Below are 13,726 nucleotides of genomic sequence, written 5' to 3' on the forward strand. Positions count from 1 at the left end.
CCTAATTTCTCTTTCTCTCTTCTGAATCGACACGTAGCCATTACATTGATGCTAACTACATTCCCTATGCCATGCTCCCCATCCCCGTAACCATCTATCAGCTACTAATTTATACTTTTTTAACCCTTCACACCTTTCTCCCAGGCCCCCAATAATCCTCCTCCCCTCTGGCCATCACCAGATTATCCTCTATATCTGTGAGCCTGTTTTTGATTAATTTGTTCTTTTTGTTCCTTAGATTCCACTTATAAGCGAAATCATATGGTATTTATCTTTCTCTGTCTGACCTATTTCACTCAGCATAATAACTTCTAGGTCTGTTCATGTCATTGCAAATGGTAGAATTTTATTTTATTTTTTTAGTGGCTGAGTAAAATCCATTGTATATATGAACCATAACTTCTTTATCCAATTATCTCTTGATGAGCATTTTGGTTGCTTTCATATCGTGGCTATTGTAAATTGTGTTGCCATGAACATAACTTCAATTTCTGAGTGTCAGGCTCCTCTTTCCTTAATTATCTCTAACAGAATTTTACTCAATAATTTTACAAATATTGACTGAATAGCTACACTGTGAATATAGCAGTGAACAAAGCTGAAACAATATATATCCTCATCAAACTTCCAAGGTGGAAAAGAAGATAGACATTAAAGGTAGAGTTAAATATCATGTAAGCTATGTTTGTTGGTGGCAGCAGGACCTAGTCTCAGAGAAGGACCAGAGGAGGCATTTCTTCCAATTACCATGGAAACATAGCAAATTAACTTCTAACTTAGTGTATCAAACAAGCACTATTACCCTCAGAGATTTGGTGAGTCAAGCATTCCAACAGGGCAGAGTGGATTACGAGGAATTTAGCTCACAATCCCTTATTTTTTAATTAATTAACTTTTTACGCCTACAGTACCTGGTCTTCCTAAGTGGTCTCCCATCCAAGTATTAACCAAACCCAACCCTGCTTAGCTTCTGAGATCAGATGAGATCGGGTTTGTTCAGGGTGGCATGGCTGTAGAACAGGATCGTCCGAAGAACATTCATTCATATGTCTGGGGCTTGCTGCTGGCTGTTGGCTAAGATCTTAGCTAGAACTGCTAGCCAGAACACCTACATAAGGCTTTTGTATATGCCTTGGGCTCCACACAGCATAATGGTTGAGTTCCAAAGGAGCCAGGCAGAACCTGCATCCCTTTTTATGACCTGGCCCTGGAAGTCACATAGCATCATTTCTGCCATACTCTTCTGGTTGGAGCAGTTACAAGTCAGCCATAGTTCAAGGAGAGGATAAATACACTCTAGCTCTTGGTAGAACAGGGACAGCACGCAAGACAATAAATGTTGCTATGCTGTGGCTATTTTTGGAAAAATATGATCTGACACAGTATCTTTAAGAAAGTGATATTTAAGTGGATGCTGTTTGAAAGGGAATAAATTGGAAAGATATTATAGTTAGAGAAAGCATTTTGAGTAAAGATTTTAACATGGGACAAAAAAGTGGTTTAACTGAAAAATGAGAGCCAATTTTACTGGGTCATAGACAGTAAAAAGGCGACAGGGGCAGATAAATTGGAGAGGTAGGGCCTTATAGGCCTTGGTAAAGGGTTCAGACTTCAAACAAGGCCTTATAAATAATGTTAAAAATGTATAAGCCTCACTGTAAAGACAATGGGAGACCATGGACAAGTTACAGTTGGGAATGATATGCTCAGATTTATGATTACAGATAGCAGGCTGCTGTATTGCAAGATACAAGTATAGGTATTGGAGTCAGTTAAGCTACAATTGCAGAAATCCAAGTAACAGATGAAAATAGCTTGGACTAAGGTGGTAGTCCTGGAGTTAGGGTCAGGTAGATAGATTCGAGATGTAATTAGTTGAAATGAATGAGATTTGGGAAATGGTTTGCTGTAAAGGATAAGCAGAGGGTGGTCAGATTTGAGGATATATTTCAGGTGTTTTGCTTTGTAAAGAATATATATGGAAAGACTTGAGTAATGGAAGCAGGTTTTGGGGGAAAAGACTGAGGTAAGTTTTAGAGAAATTGAACTTTAAGTCATGTGAAAGCTATGTTGAGACATACAATGTTAAGTGGATTATTTGGGTCTGGAACTCCAGAGGAATAAAGCATACATTTGTGAGTCTTCAACATATAGGTTTAAAGCCATGGATTAGATCTGAAGAGATTATCAACAAATGGGGAAGTGGTTTCACAAATTAGGTTATTTTAAGTATATGTAGAATTTCAACAGGCAGAAAAAGAAAAGTTGCTTGGGGAAAGGAATTCAACTTTTCTTACATTTTAAATTTGTTTACAGCAGGGACCATGTCTTTATAGGATGAATTGAAATATAACTAGAGGTAAAATGGGTAGAATTTTGGAAATAGTTTGGCTGTAAAGGATCAAGGACTATTTTTTTTATAGTACCTGAGAAAATTCCTAGATATGAGGCTAGAAAATATTAAATTTGTCAATAGTAAAGAATAATATTTTTAATTATAAAGAAGGGCATTATTTATGTAGGTTTAGTTTTATTTGTTGTAAAATAAGAAACATTCTATCTAGAGTAAAAAAATGTAAAATTATATTTAGAGTGAAGGTGTACAATAGAAACTATAAAAATTTGTGAGACTGAGTTTTAAGATTATGCTCAATGAAGCTCTGTAGACCCACAAATTTTCTATATTCTGTAATGGAAGGATATTTTTGAGAAGAGTGTGTTTAGGCCTTTAAGCCCTTCTCTATCCCTTTGAGTATAAACAGGTAGGAAATTAGTAAGAATTATAATAGTATGTCATCTATGGAGGTTGCTGTGGTTGGTCACATTTAACCAGCTAGCTGGTGGTGCTGGTGTGAGCATCTTCACTTAAACTTGTAAAAAATATGAATGGCCACATAGGTGTCTTTAGCTAACTTGTCTTGTTTCTTAGTTACCAATAGTTAGAATATCACCAATAAAGTTATACTTGGATTACTGTTTTCAAGTAGCTGATTATTTTGAAGAGAATGGGAATAATTATGAATACCCCTGTTAGCAGAATGCTTTTCATCTCCAGAACCCCAGAATATTGTATTTTTTTTTTCTAGCCAAGAGTGACTGAACACTTTGGTAGTATTACATAATGTGAATGGGTTTAATATTTTCCAAACTGTATCAGTGTAGGAAAATTCTGAAGATGAAACTTACTACTGAAATATTTGTAAATTTCAGTACTAGGAAATTGCAAATGGAAAGTTGAATTTTTAGAGAGTTCATTCATTCATTCATTCATTCATTCAATATATATTGAATATCTACTCCCTGTTGTGTATGGTTCTAGGTTCTTGAGGTCTGAGAAAGGAGCACAGCAATTGCCATTAAGGAGTGTACAGTGAAAGAAAGGAAAAGTATAACATGCCTACCACAGTTCAGGGTGTTATGAGTTCAAAGAACGGTTAGCTAAGTCGGAAGCTTTTCCTGATGCCCCTAGTCTAAAAAGAAGTCGACAATAGGTGTTACTATTTTCTTTTAATATTGAAAATATCCCAGAAAGGACTAATGTGATTCCATTGTATGAACAGGCAAATACTTCACATTTTATATGATAGCTGGAATCTAAGACAACGGGACACTGTATAGTGAGTGTGCTGGAAGCAGCACAGGAGAGGTTTTTGCATAGGTCGACCTTTCCCTGCTAGATTCTACGCCATGGCAGGTACTGTGTTTAGTGGCTGAATGTGATTCATCATTAGTTGTTCTCAAAACCATTAGTGAGTATCTGAACCACAAGGAGGACTTTTTACAGCAGAGTGCTGGGCATTAGTTCTGGAATGGGGCCTGAGGATGTACATTTCTAACTATTTTCCAGGGAATGCTGATGCTGATGCTGCTAGTCCCGGAATCACACTTTCAGAGCCACTGTGATAGATATATCCTTGTCCTCAGTGAGTTTATAGGTGGGTGGGGAAGACAGGTAAGTGAATAGTACGGAGTAACAAATACAAAGAGAAATAAAGATTTGAGCTATCTTAGAATCATCAACATTTGGATTTGTGTCAAATAGTGAATTTGTATTTATAGACAGGCAAAGTGAAGTAAACATTTGATGTAATTATTAAGATACTTTGTTTTCAAAGCCCAAAACCTTTCATTGAGGAAGAAAAAGTGACAATGCTGCCTTGATTGCTTGTCTGTGCCGATGGGCTTCACCAGTTAAATGCTTCCCTTTACAATTCACCTCATCTTTGTAGATTTAACCTCACATCATTTGGGAACTACTTTTCTCTACAATGTCATCAGATAAATAGTGGCTGTGTTTGTGTTTCCTGACAGCCATATAAAAGTGCATTTATAAGTTTGGGTTTCATCTTTTTTCCTTTTATGTGTAGTTGCAAACATAATGAATTATGTCAGAGCCTAAATAAAAGTCCTTTCCTTTCACTTTTTTTTTTTTTGCAAGTTTTATCTTCTGACCCAATTTAAGCAGTAGCAACTGAGAGATTATCTTATATAATAAAAAGAATAGAAAAATCCTAAACTTTTGAAGAAAGATTTTTGTTAGTAGAAAGTAACTATGTGAATAGTCTGTAATCATTTTACATGATTTTTCAGAGGGGAAAAACGTTATTTCTTTCAAGTTTCACTTTAGTGAGAGACTGGAGAGCACTTTCAAACAGAGTATATGTTTCCCTCCGATGTCGGGTATTTAGAATTTTCCCAAAGCAGAGAACAATGCTTTCTAAAGGCATATTTTGGAAACTTATGAATGCTGCTTTGGACTCATATTTCTCTCTCTGAATTGCTTTAATATATATATTTTTGTGCCTTAACTTTTTCCATTCCCCTTACCCCGCCACCTGTCTCTGCTATTTTGCTACACAATTCTTATAGGAAAAAAAAGGAGTTACTTGCCAGTGAATATCTCAGGATGATTTATGAGATTTAATCCTATATCCTTCTCATCTTCCTTTCCTCTTCTAGACCCCAAGTTCTGACCTACTTTTCCAGTGTATGTCACTTAATCTTCCCTATAATTTTGTTCTCTTCAACAGGACACTGTGGAATAGAACATAGAATTCCTAATCCCAATTTCTTTTTTAAAAATATACTTAGCTTCCTTTTTTATTTCTAAAGAATTTATTCTTAATAATTATAAGAATGGAGTAAGGAAATTAACAAATGATGGAATGTTTTAAAGTCACTGGAAGTCTTAGTGCATTCTCTTTGTAGCTATATCTGGATTGGTCATGGGAACCAGATTTGCTTTTTAAGTATCTTTTCAGACTCCCTGATCCATTTGATTCTCTGACTCCCTCAGTCCCTGATTCTTCTGGGAACCTCTATTTTTCCATAGAACATAAAACCAAACCTCCCCCTCCCCACCAATTATTGAGTTGTCCTTATTCTTAGCCCCTTCTTCTTTCTCCTAATTATAACCCTGCATGCCTTTACACTAGTGTGAGTACTTTGCTTTTCACTGATTATACTCAGCAAAATTTTATTTAAGGCTATAAAGAATTCCTGTATTTACCCTATATCCTGAAACCCGGTCCCTCCCAAACCCCAATTTTCTTTCAGTGATCTGATCTATATCCCACCAGGTTACAGGTAATAGATTAATAGACACAATGTACCCTATAGATAACAGCCCTTCCAGCCTCTTCTGTCCCCTAGTTGAAAAACATACTATTTGAAAAAAATATGTGATGACAAAGAAATCTAGCTATAGGCAGTGAACACAGTGCAATATATATGCCATACTGTTGAATTGTACACTTGAAACTTACTGGATTTCATTAACCAATGTCACCATAACTAAAACAAAACAAAACAAAACAAAAGTTCCATTTCTCAAAACAATAGGCAAATTCACACCTTTGAGAATCACTATCTTTCTATTATGTCCTTGGCACCAGTTTCTATTTTAGACAAGGATTCTTTGTTGCAAGGAACTGAAACTTGCTCAAGATCCCTTAAACAAAAAGGGCGTTTTATTTTAAAGGTTTGGATAAATGTGGTCAGGTCTTATGGGGACTGTCACTGGAACCAGGGGTTCTGTATGAAACCAGATTCATTCTTTCAGTATCCTTCAGGCAAAATATTCTTCTTTAGGCCTTTGTTCATCAGTCTGGTCTGTTTTGCTTTTCATAATTTTAACTTGGCTTTGCTCTTTCACTTGGCTCCCCACAGCTCATTGATTCCATATCTCAGTGTCTCTTTAATTAAATTTAAGAAATAGGTAGGATTCTTTACCTATCTGTTGTCATTTATGGTGAGGCTGCAGTAGAAAGTCTGCTACACTTTAATGTCTTAAAAAGATTTCATCACAGTTATAATTTTTTGTCACAGCCACTCCTACCAAAAAATTAGATTAGGTGAAGCTACTTTTAGAAACAAATTACAATTATGCATGTAAGTGTCATCTGAAAACAATTTTAAAACTATCTCAAAAGTAAAACCTTGATACAATAAATAATTATACATTTTAAATATACAGCAAAAAGTGGCTCGACAATTACAATCTCTCTTTTTACACCTAGAGTGAATTCAAATACTCAACTTAAGAAAAAATTTGCATGTTAAAAAATTAACAAAGAGCTAAGTTAGTGAAGGATATCTGCCAAACAAAATAATAACCAGTGATTATCAACAACCTTATAGAAAGGAGAAAATAAACTTTGTAGCAGTTGCTTTACAAAACAATCTTGAACTACAATTGTATCTTATTTTGTGAAAAAGTTCTGCAAATGCTATTATTTTCTGAGGTTATGAAGGTGAGGGCCTCGTGATGAAATTAATGTCTTTATAAGAAGAGACACCGAGAGTTTGCTTTTTCTGTCTTTCCATGTGTGGGCATAAAAAAAGAGGTTGTAGGAGTACACAGTGAGAAGAAAGCCATGTACAAACCAGGAAGAGAGCTTTGACCAGGTCCTGAATTGGTCAGCACTTTGATCTTGGACTTTCCAGACTCCAGGAAATAAATTTCTGATGTTTAAGATACTGAGTTGATGGTGTTTTGTTATGGTAGATCAACCTGGTTAAAATACTATGCATTTTAACTTTTGCAGCTATCACCTTTTGTAAAGAATATTCAAGTTAACAGTATCAGTATATTCAACTGGAATAATTTTCAGAACAAGACTTTCTTCTATAATCCAAATAGATTTGAATAGGAAATAGCATATAACAAGAAATACTTGATCTATAGTTGAGAGGAGAGCAAGGAAACTTTCTGGTACGTGGTGAGATAAGCTCAGATACAGAGTGAAGTCATCCAAGAATTTTGCTTTCCAAAGTCTAGTTCTGTGGTTCTAAGGTCAACATCTGCATATAGTAACCTTTGCCGAGGCTTTTTGGTTCAGAAGTTTTTAGATATATCTTTCAAAGATGATATAGGTTTCACACTTGTACACAATATCTTAAGGTAGGAATTCGAGCAAAATTTTGGTAAGGACCATATATTCTCTTTGGCATTTAATCTACTCTTTCCTTGCTGTAGTTACAGAATATATGCAAAAAAGTGAGCATGGCTGTGTTCCAATTAAATTTCCTTTACAGCAGTCACAGTCTACAGGCAGAATTTGGCTCACTGGCTATAGTTTGCTGACCTCCCACCTTATTTATTTATTTTTTTTAATTTCCTTTCCTTCTGTCTCAAGCCATCATGTGCCAATATAAGGGACTTAGGGAAAGGTGGCATTCCTTGGCAGAACTAAACTTTTTTACTGCCCTCTCATGATGGAGTATAATACCTGATGAATCACCTCACAAAACAGTTCCAGTCTATCCCTTCTGCAAATAGGATTTGCTCCTCCTGTAGATGTGCTTGCTTCTTTCTTTCCAATATTCCTCAGAATTTAGGGTCTGTCCTTTGGGATAATTTCTATTATCCTATCCATGGCTTGAATAGAGATGGTTTGTCAATATAAGCAGCATATTGATTGCTTATATTTAATTATTTTCCCTTCAATTATTTGAATTGAACTCATATTCCTGCTCTAAATTCAAGAATCAATTGAACATTGGATTTCTACTTTGTGGTGAATAGTGTGAAAATAAATATGATACTGTTCCTGTTTTCTAATGATGCCTCATTATCCAGAATCTTTAGTGAAAGAGGTGTTCCATATGACTGATTTTCCAATAACAAAAGCTCATTGTTTTAAGCACCAAAACTTTAGTTTATTAAAACCATTTTGAATTAAAGTTTGAAAAATTACCCACTACCTCATTATTTTAAACAGTCTACTGACCAGAACTGAACCCTTTTAATGCCTTAGAATTATGAAATGAACCAATATTAGTACAATGAGCTATAATTTAGTTATATTCTTAGGAGACGGTGAGCTATGTAGGGGCATTTTCTTTTATACTAAATGACTCAGGAGAGCCTATATTTTTGAACATGGCATAATTTCTGTCACTCACATCATTTGTTCCCAGCTCAGTTTCTCATGGGATTGTGCCCAACTTTAAAAATATGGAAAATTATTGTGCGTGAAAAGTCAGCCAGCTGCATCTAGCTTGATAAATTAATGAATCATTGTCATTCGAAATCTCTGTGAGAGACTCAAGGAAGCAGTTTTGAAGTTATTATTTGTGTGTGGTAGAAATGCGAACGACCTTTCCCTCCTTCAGAGGAACACTTTCAGCAGAGTCATTGATACTTCTCTGTTGGGAAACCACAGACAGTGCCAGCAGCAACTGCAGTTTGAGTGGCTTTGAAGGCCTCAATATCAGTCTGCATGCCAACACCAGGACCAGCACTAGCTTTTGCATTTAGTGTGGAGCGTCTTGACCCACTGGAACAACTTGAGTGCAACCTGGCACCTGCACAATGAGACTTAAGCAAGAAGACGGCGGTAATGGCAGTGGTGGCAGCAGGAAATGCTGTCATGGAGTTTTGGGGGGTTTGGAAGTGTTTGCAGGAGGGATTATCACGGGAAGGTGAAGCCGCTGGAAGTGGATAAGCAGAGTCAGTGGCACTGCATGCCTGTGAAAATGCTGTGCCCATAGGTATAAGCGAGGCAGTTCTGGCTAAACACCCTGGGGAATTTTGTTAGACATACTACATAGTGAGTACCAGGTACTCCAATGAGAGACATACTGTTAATGCATGAAATTGTCACTTTTTTTTTCACATCCAGACTGGTATTTTATTTGTATTAAATGTTTTTGAACACCAGTTTCCAAATCTGCAGAAGGGAATGAACAAATTTTCTATGTGCTTTTAATGAAGATTAAATAGGGTTCACAAACAACTCAGTAGAGTACATGTATAATTCTCGAGTATCTGCCTTTCTTATTTATCCCGTTCTTGGAAGTCCTTGTCCTCTTCCTGAATAGATTCTCAGAGCTGTGCACTGGACTATTGATTGTCAACGTGCACTGTAGACCTCCCAACCCCTGCAAGGGCTGCTCCACCACTCAGTGCTCTAGACATAGAAAATTACATTTTCTCTCTCCAGATGGCAAATTGAAGGATAAATATAAACAGGCCGCTTTTGTCTTTTCCGCCTAGTCCTTTTAATCATCTTCCCACCATCACCACTATAGGTTAGATAGGTAGATAAGATTTTTCTTTTCCTATAGATTTGGAATTACTAAAAAGAGTTTATAATCATTAGGAAACGTTTTTTTTTTTTTAATTAAAAAGATAAAAAAACATATTAAACTAATTAAACGAAGAGGCCATTAGACTGATGTGGTTATAATGCTGTGGCTGCCAACCTAAGAAAAATAAAATCTAAGCCTATAAATGTCTTAAGGTTATGAAATAGAAACCTAAGGACAGCCAATCACAGCTAACTAAGCTTTAAGCTATAGCTGATCAATAATTTCCTTGCTTTACTTCTGCCTTTTCTCTATAAAAGTTTTTCCCTAGTTGCTGAGGGAGAGCTTCTAGCAAATTGCGGTTTGCTGCTGTTTCAATTTGATTTTTCTCAAATAAACTCAAAATTTTTATACCTCAGTTTATCTTTTAACAACCACGACACTTATAAAATATAAAACAAATGAATGCCAAGTTTATTTTTTAATCTAATTAAAGAAGAATCCAGTAAGATGTTACAACTAGTACTAGAAAAATTTAGTACAAAATGCCACACATTTATGATTAATCATGAATGTTGAGATGGGTTTAGAAATTGAGGCAAAATGTTAATTTTTTTTTTAAATTTTTCAATTGTAGTTGACGTACAATATTATATTAATTTCATAGTGATTAGACATTTATGTAACTTATAAGGTGATCACTCTGATAAATCTAGTACCCATCTGACACTGCACATAGTTATTACAATATTATTGACCATATTCTCTATACTATACTTTATATCCCTACGAATATTTTGTAACTACCAATTTGTACTTTCTTAATCCCTTCCCCCTTTTTACCCATCCCCCTACTTCCTCTCCCATCTGGGAACCCTTAAAATGTTTTCTGTGTCTATGCACTTCTTCCATTTATTTGTTTATTTTGTTTTTTAGATTCCACATAAAAGTGAAATCATGTGGCTGTTGTCTTTCTCTGTCTGACTTCACTCAGCACAGCGCCTTCTAGGTCCATCCACATTGTTTCAGATGGCAAGATTTTATTCTTTTTATGGCTGAGTAATATTCCATTGTATATATGCACCACCTCTTCTTTATCCATTCATTCATTGATGGACACCCGGGTCCTCTCCATTTCCTGGCTATTGTAAATAACGTTGCAATGAGCATATGGATGTACATGTCCCTTTGAAGTAATGTATTGATTTCTTTGGATAAATACCCGGGAGTGGGATTACTGGGTTCTTCTTTGTCTCTTGTTATAGCTTTTGTTTTAAAGTCTGTTTTGTCTGGTATAAGTATTACTACCATGGCTTAGTTTGTTTTTATTTAAAAAAATACCCTTTTCTTCCCTTTACTTTTAGTCTGTATGTGTCTTTCAATCTGAAGTAAGTTTCTTGTAGGCAGCATATGTAAGGGCCTTGTTTTCTTTTCCATTCAGCCACCCTATCTTCTGATTGGAACATTTAATTCTTTTCCATTTGAAGTACTTGTTGATAGATATGTAGTTATTTCCATTTTATTATCCATATTTTTGATATATATATATATTTTTCCTTCTTCTTCTCCTTCTAAAAGAATTTCTTCCAACAATTCCTGTAATACTGGCTCGGTGGTAATGAACTCCTTTGGCTTTTTCTTGTCTAGGAAGGTCTTTATCTGCCCTTTACTTCTAAATGATAGCTTTGAGAGGTAGAGTCATCTTGGTTATATGCCCTTGCTTTTTATCACTTTGAATATATTGTGCCCATCCCTTCAGGCCTGAAAAGTTTCTGTTGAGAAATCAGCTGACAGTCTTATGAGAGCTTCTTTTCTCTTGCTGCTCTTAAAATTCTCTCTTTGTCTTTAACCTTTGGCACTTTAATTATTATGCGTGCATATGTGGGCCTCTTTGAGTTTATCTGTTTGGGACTCTCCAGGCTTCTTGGGGTTGTCTATATCCTTCACCAGATAAGAGAAAATTTCCATCATTATTTCTTCAAATAGATTTTCAATTTCTTGCTCACTCTCTTTTCCTTCTGATACCACAATGATGTGAATGATGATATGCTTGATGTTGTTCCAGGGGCTCCTTAACCTATCCTCATTTTTTGGGATTCTTTTCTCTTGTCACTGTTCTGAATGGGTATTTTCTGCTACCTTACCTTCCAAATCACTGATTCAGTCCTCTGCTTCATCGTATTTACTGTTGATTCCCTCTAATATATTCTTCATTTCAGTTATTATATTCTTCATTTATGACTAGATCTTTTTTAATGTTTTCTATCTCCATTTTTATGTTTCCTATTTCTTTGTTGAAGTTCTCACTGAGATCATCGAATATCTTTATTATAATCGGGGTTTTGAAATCTGCATCTGGTAGATTGCTTGTCTCTATTTTGTTCAGTTCTTTTTCTAGAGCTTTGTAACTTTTTTTTTTTTAATGGAAGCATAGAAGTTGGGCAGAGTAATCAATTGTCTTTCCTGTAAACAGAAGTTATTTGTATATATATAGACAAAAATTATTTGAATTGCTATCAGTTATCTATACTTTCCAGAGTTGTAAATAGCTTTTATTACTTGAACACTTTTATATAATCGAATTCATTTGATATATTCAAGTGAAAGAGGCAAGTATCTTCTCTGAGTGGTGCAAGAAATTTTTTTACTTGAATGCCCTTTAAGAATAGTAAAACTAGCAATTTTACATATGCGTTTATGTGTGTAGAGAGATACTTCAAAAAGCAAAGCATCATCTCTTCGTCCATTGTTAACCGAATGTTGAGAATGTGGGCCACCAGGCATTGTGAGCACCAAAGTCCTAAAGGCAGTTGAAAAGTACTTTTGGGAGTGGGATAGGGTCTTGGTGTGGGATGCAATCCAGCAGGAGCAGGATATGTTACTGGTGGTCCCCAGGTGCTGGTGCTTAGGAAAGAGGAGGAGTTAGATATAATCCTTGAGATGGATATGACCTTCTTGGTGACAGAGGTCTGGTTGGATCTGTGTGTGCACCATATGGTCTCCGAAATTATGAAAAGCACATATTTTGTGTAGGATATGGCCCTGTGGGCCTAGGGGCTGGTATAGTTAAGGCTGAATAAAAACTAGCAGGTACATATTGCTACACTTTTTTTGCTGGATGCAAATTTTAGAAACTGTATATTTTCCCTCAATCTTTTTTCCATTTTCTGTTTAACAGTTTGTGGAAAAACAACTTAAGACCACTCAATTGTTGTTCTTTCCCATTCAGTGGCCTGAGCAGTGAGTGTTGCAGACCAGACTTCGGTGGTGGACCAAGTGCCCCAGTCTTTATCAGGAAACTCCTGGACTGGTGCAGATGGCACCCGCATGCATTCTGGCCCATCCGCGACCTCAGGTTGAGCAGTAGTAAATTCAAGGGCTGGAGCAGTCTGTTCACCCTGAAGTTTTTCTTTGGGCATAGCCTTAACAGTAAGGGCCTCCTCTCCCTTTTCAGTCTCTTCAGAATCTCTGGAGAAGTATAGGTCATACATGACTTCCCATGGGTGTTCAAGGAAGATGGTGCCACATATGTGCAAAACTTCCCCTGGCCATCCTCCACCACAGCAGACACACTGAGTGAACTCTCGTGGTTATATGAGATTGCAATGTCCACATAGTGCAGAGGAGTCTGTGTTCCACAGGGCAATGGTAGGCAGGTTCATATACGACGACTGTGTCTTTTGAAAGGCAAAAAACCTCATATCTTCAGGTAATTCTAAAAGGAATGCTAGACAAAGCCTACTCTTCTATGGAAAACACTGGTAATCTTTTTGTTCTATTTAAAAGTCTTTCACAATTTATTCCTAAACAACAAAGAAAAGAAATAGTTAAAGCTGTACATAATATATGATTTTCCCCAGATTCTAGAGGAAAACTACCTAAGAAATCACAGGCATATCCTTAATTTCTATGCTCTCTCTTCCTTTCCCCCTTTCTCATCTCTATCAAAGATCTTCCACTTAAAAAAAAAAAAAAACCCCACGTAGATCTCTACCTATTCTTTGTGACGTTCAAGACTTATCTAATGAAGTAATTTTTACTGAAGGATCCAATTTCCTCTTCTCATTATATATTTCTCTAAGCAGAGTCACTCAAACTGAACCATTGCCATAAGCCGTTAGCTGAATTATTGGTGTTGGCTGTAACTATGCCAAAGCCTACAGAACAGAGCAGGGAGAGGAACTCTGTCACTGTG

The 13,726-nt window shown here is 36.1% G+C and overlaps 2 pseudogenes; both read right to left on the minus strand.

The window, feature by feature from the left end:
* Positions 1-899: 899 nt before the first annotated feature.
* On the minus strand, positions 900-1,018 carry LOC118609543 (annotated as a pseudogene).
* Positions 1,019-12,725: 11,707 nt separating this feature from the next.
* Positions 12,726-13,232, minus strand: LOC107499441 (annotated as a pseudogene).
* Positions 13,233-13,726: the final 494 nt, after the last annotated feature.

The sequence above is a fragment of the Rousettus aegyptiacus genome, unplaced genomic scaffold (genome assembly GCF_014176215.1).
Source record: "Rousettus aegyptiacus isolate mRouAeg1 unplaced genomic scaffold, mRouAeg1.p scaffold_m13_p_11, whole genome shotgun sequence".
NCBI classification, from domain to species: domain Eukaryota; kingdom Metazoa; phylum Chordata; class Mammalia; order Chiroptera; family Pteropodidae; genus Rousettus; species Rousettus aegyptiacus.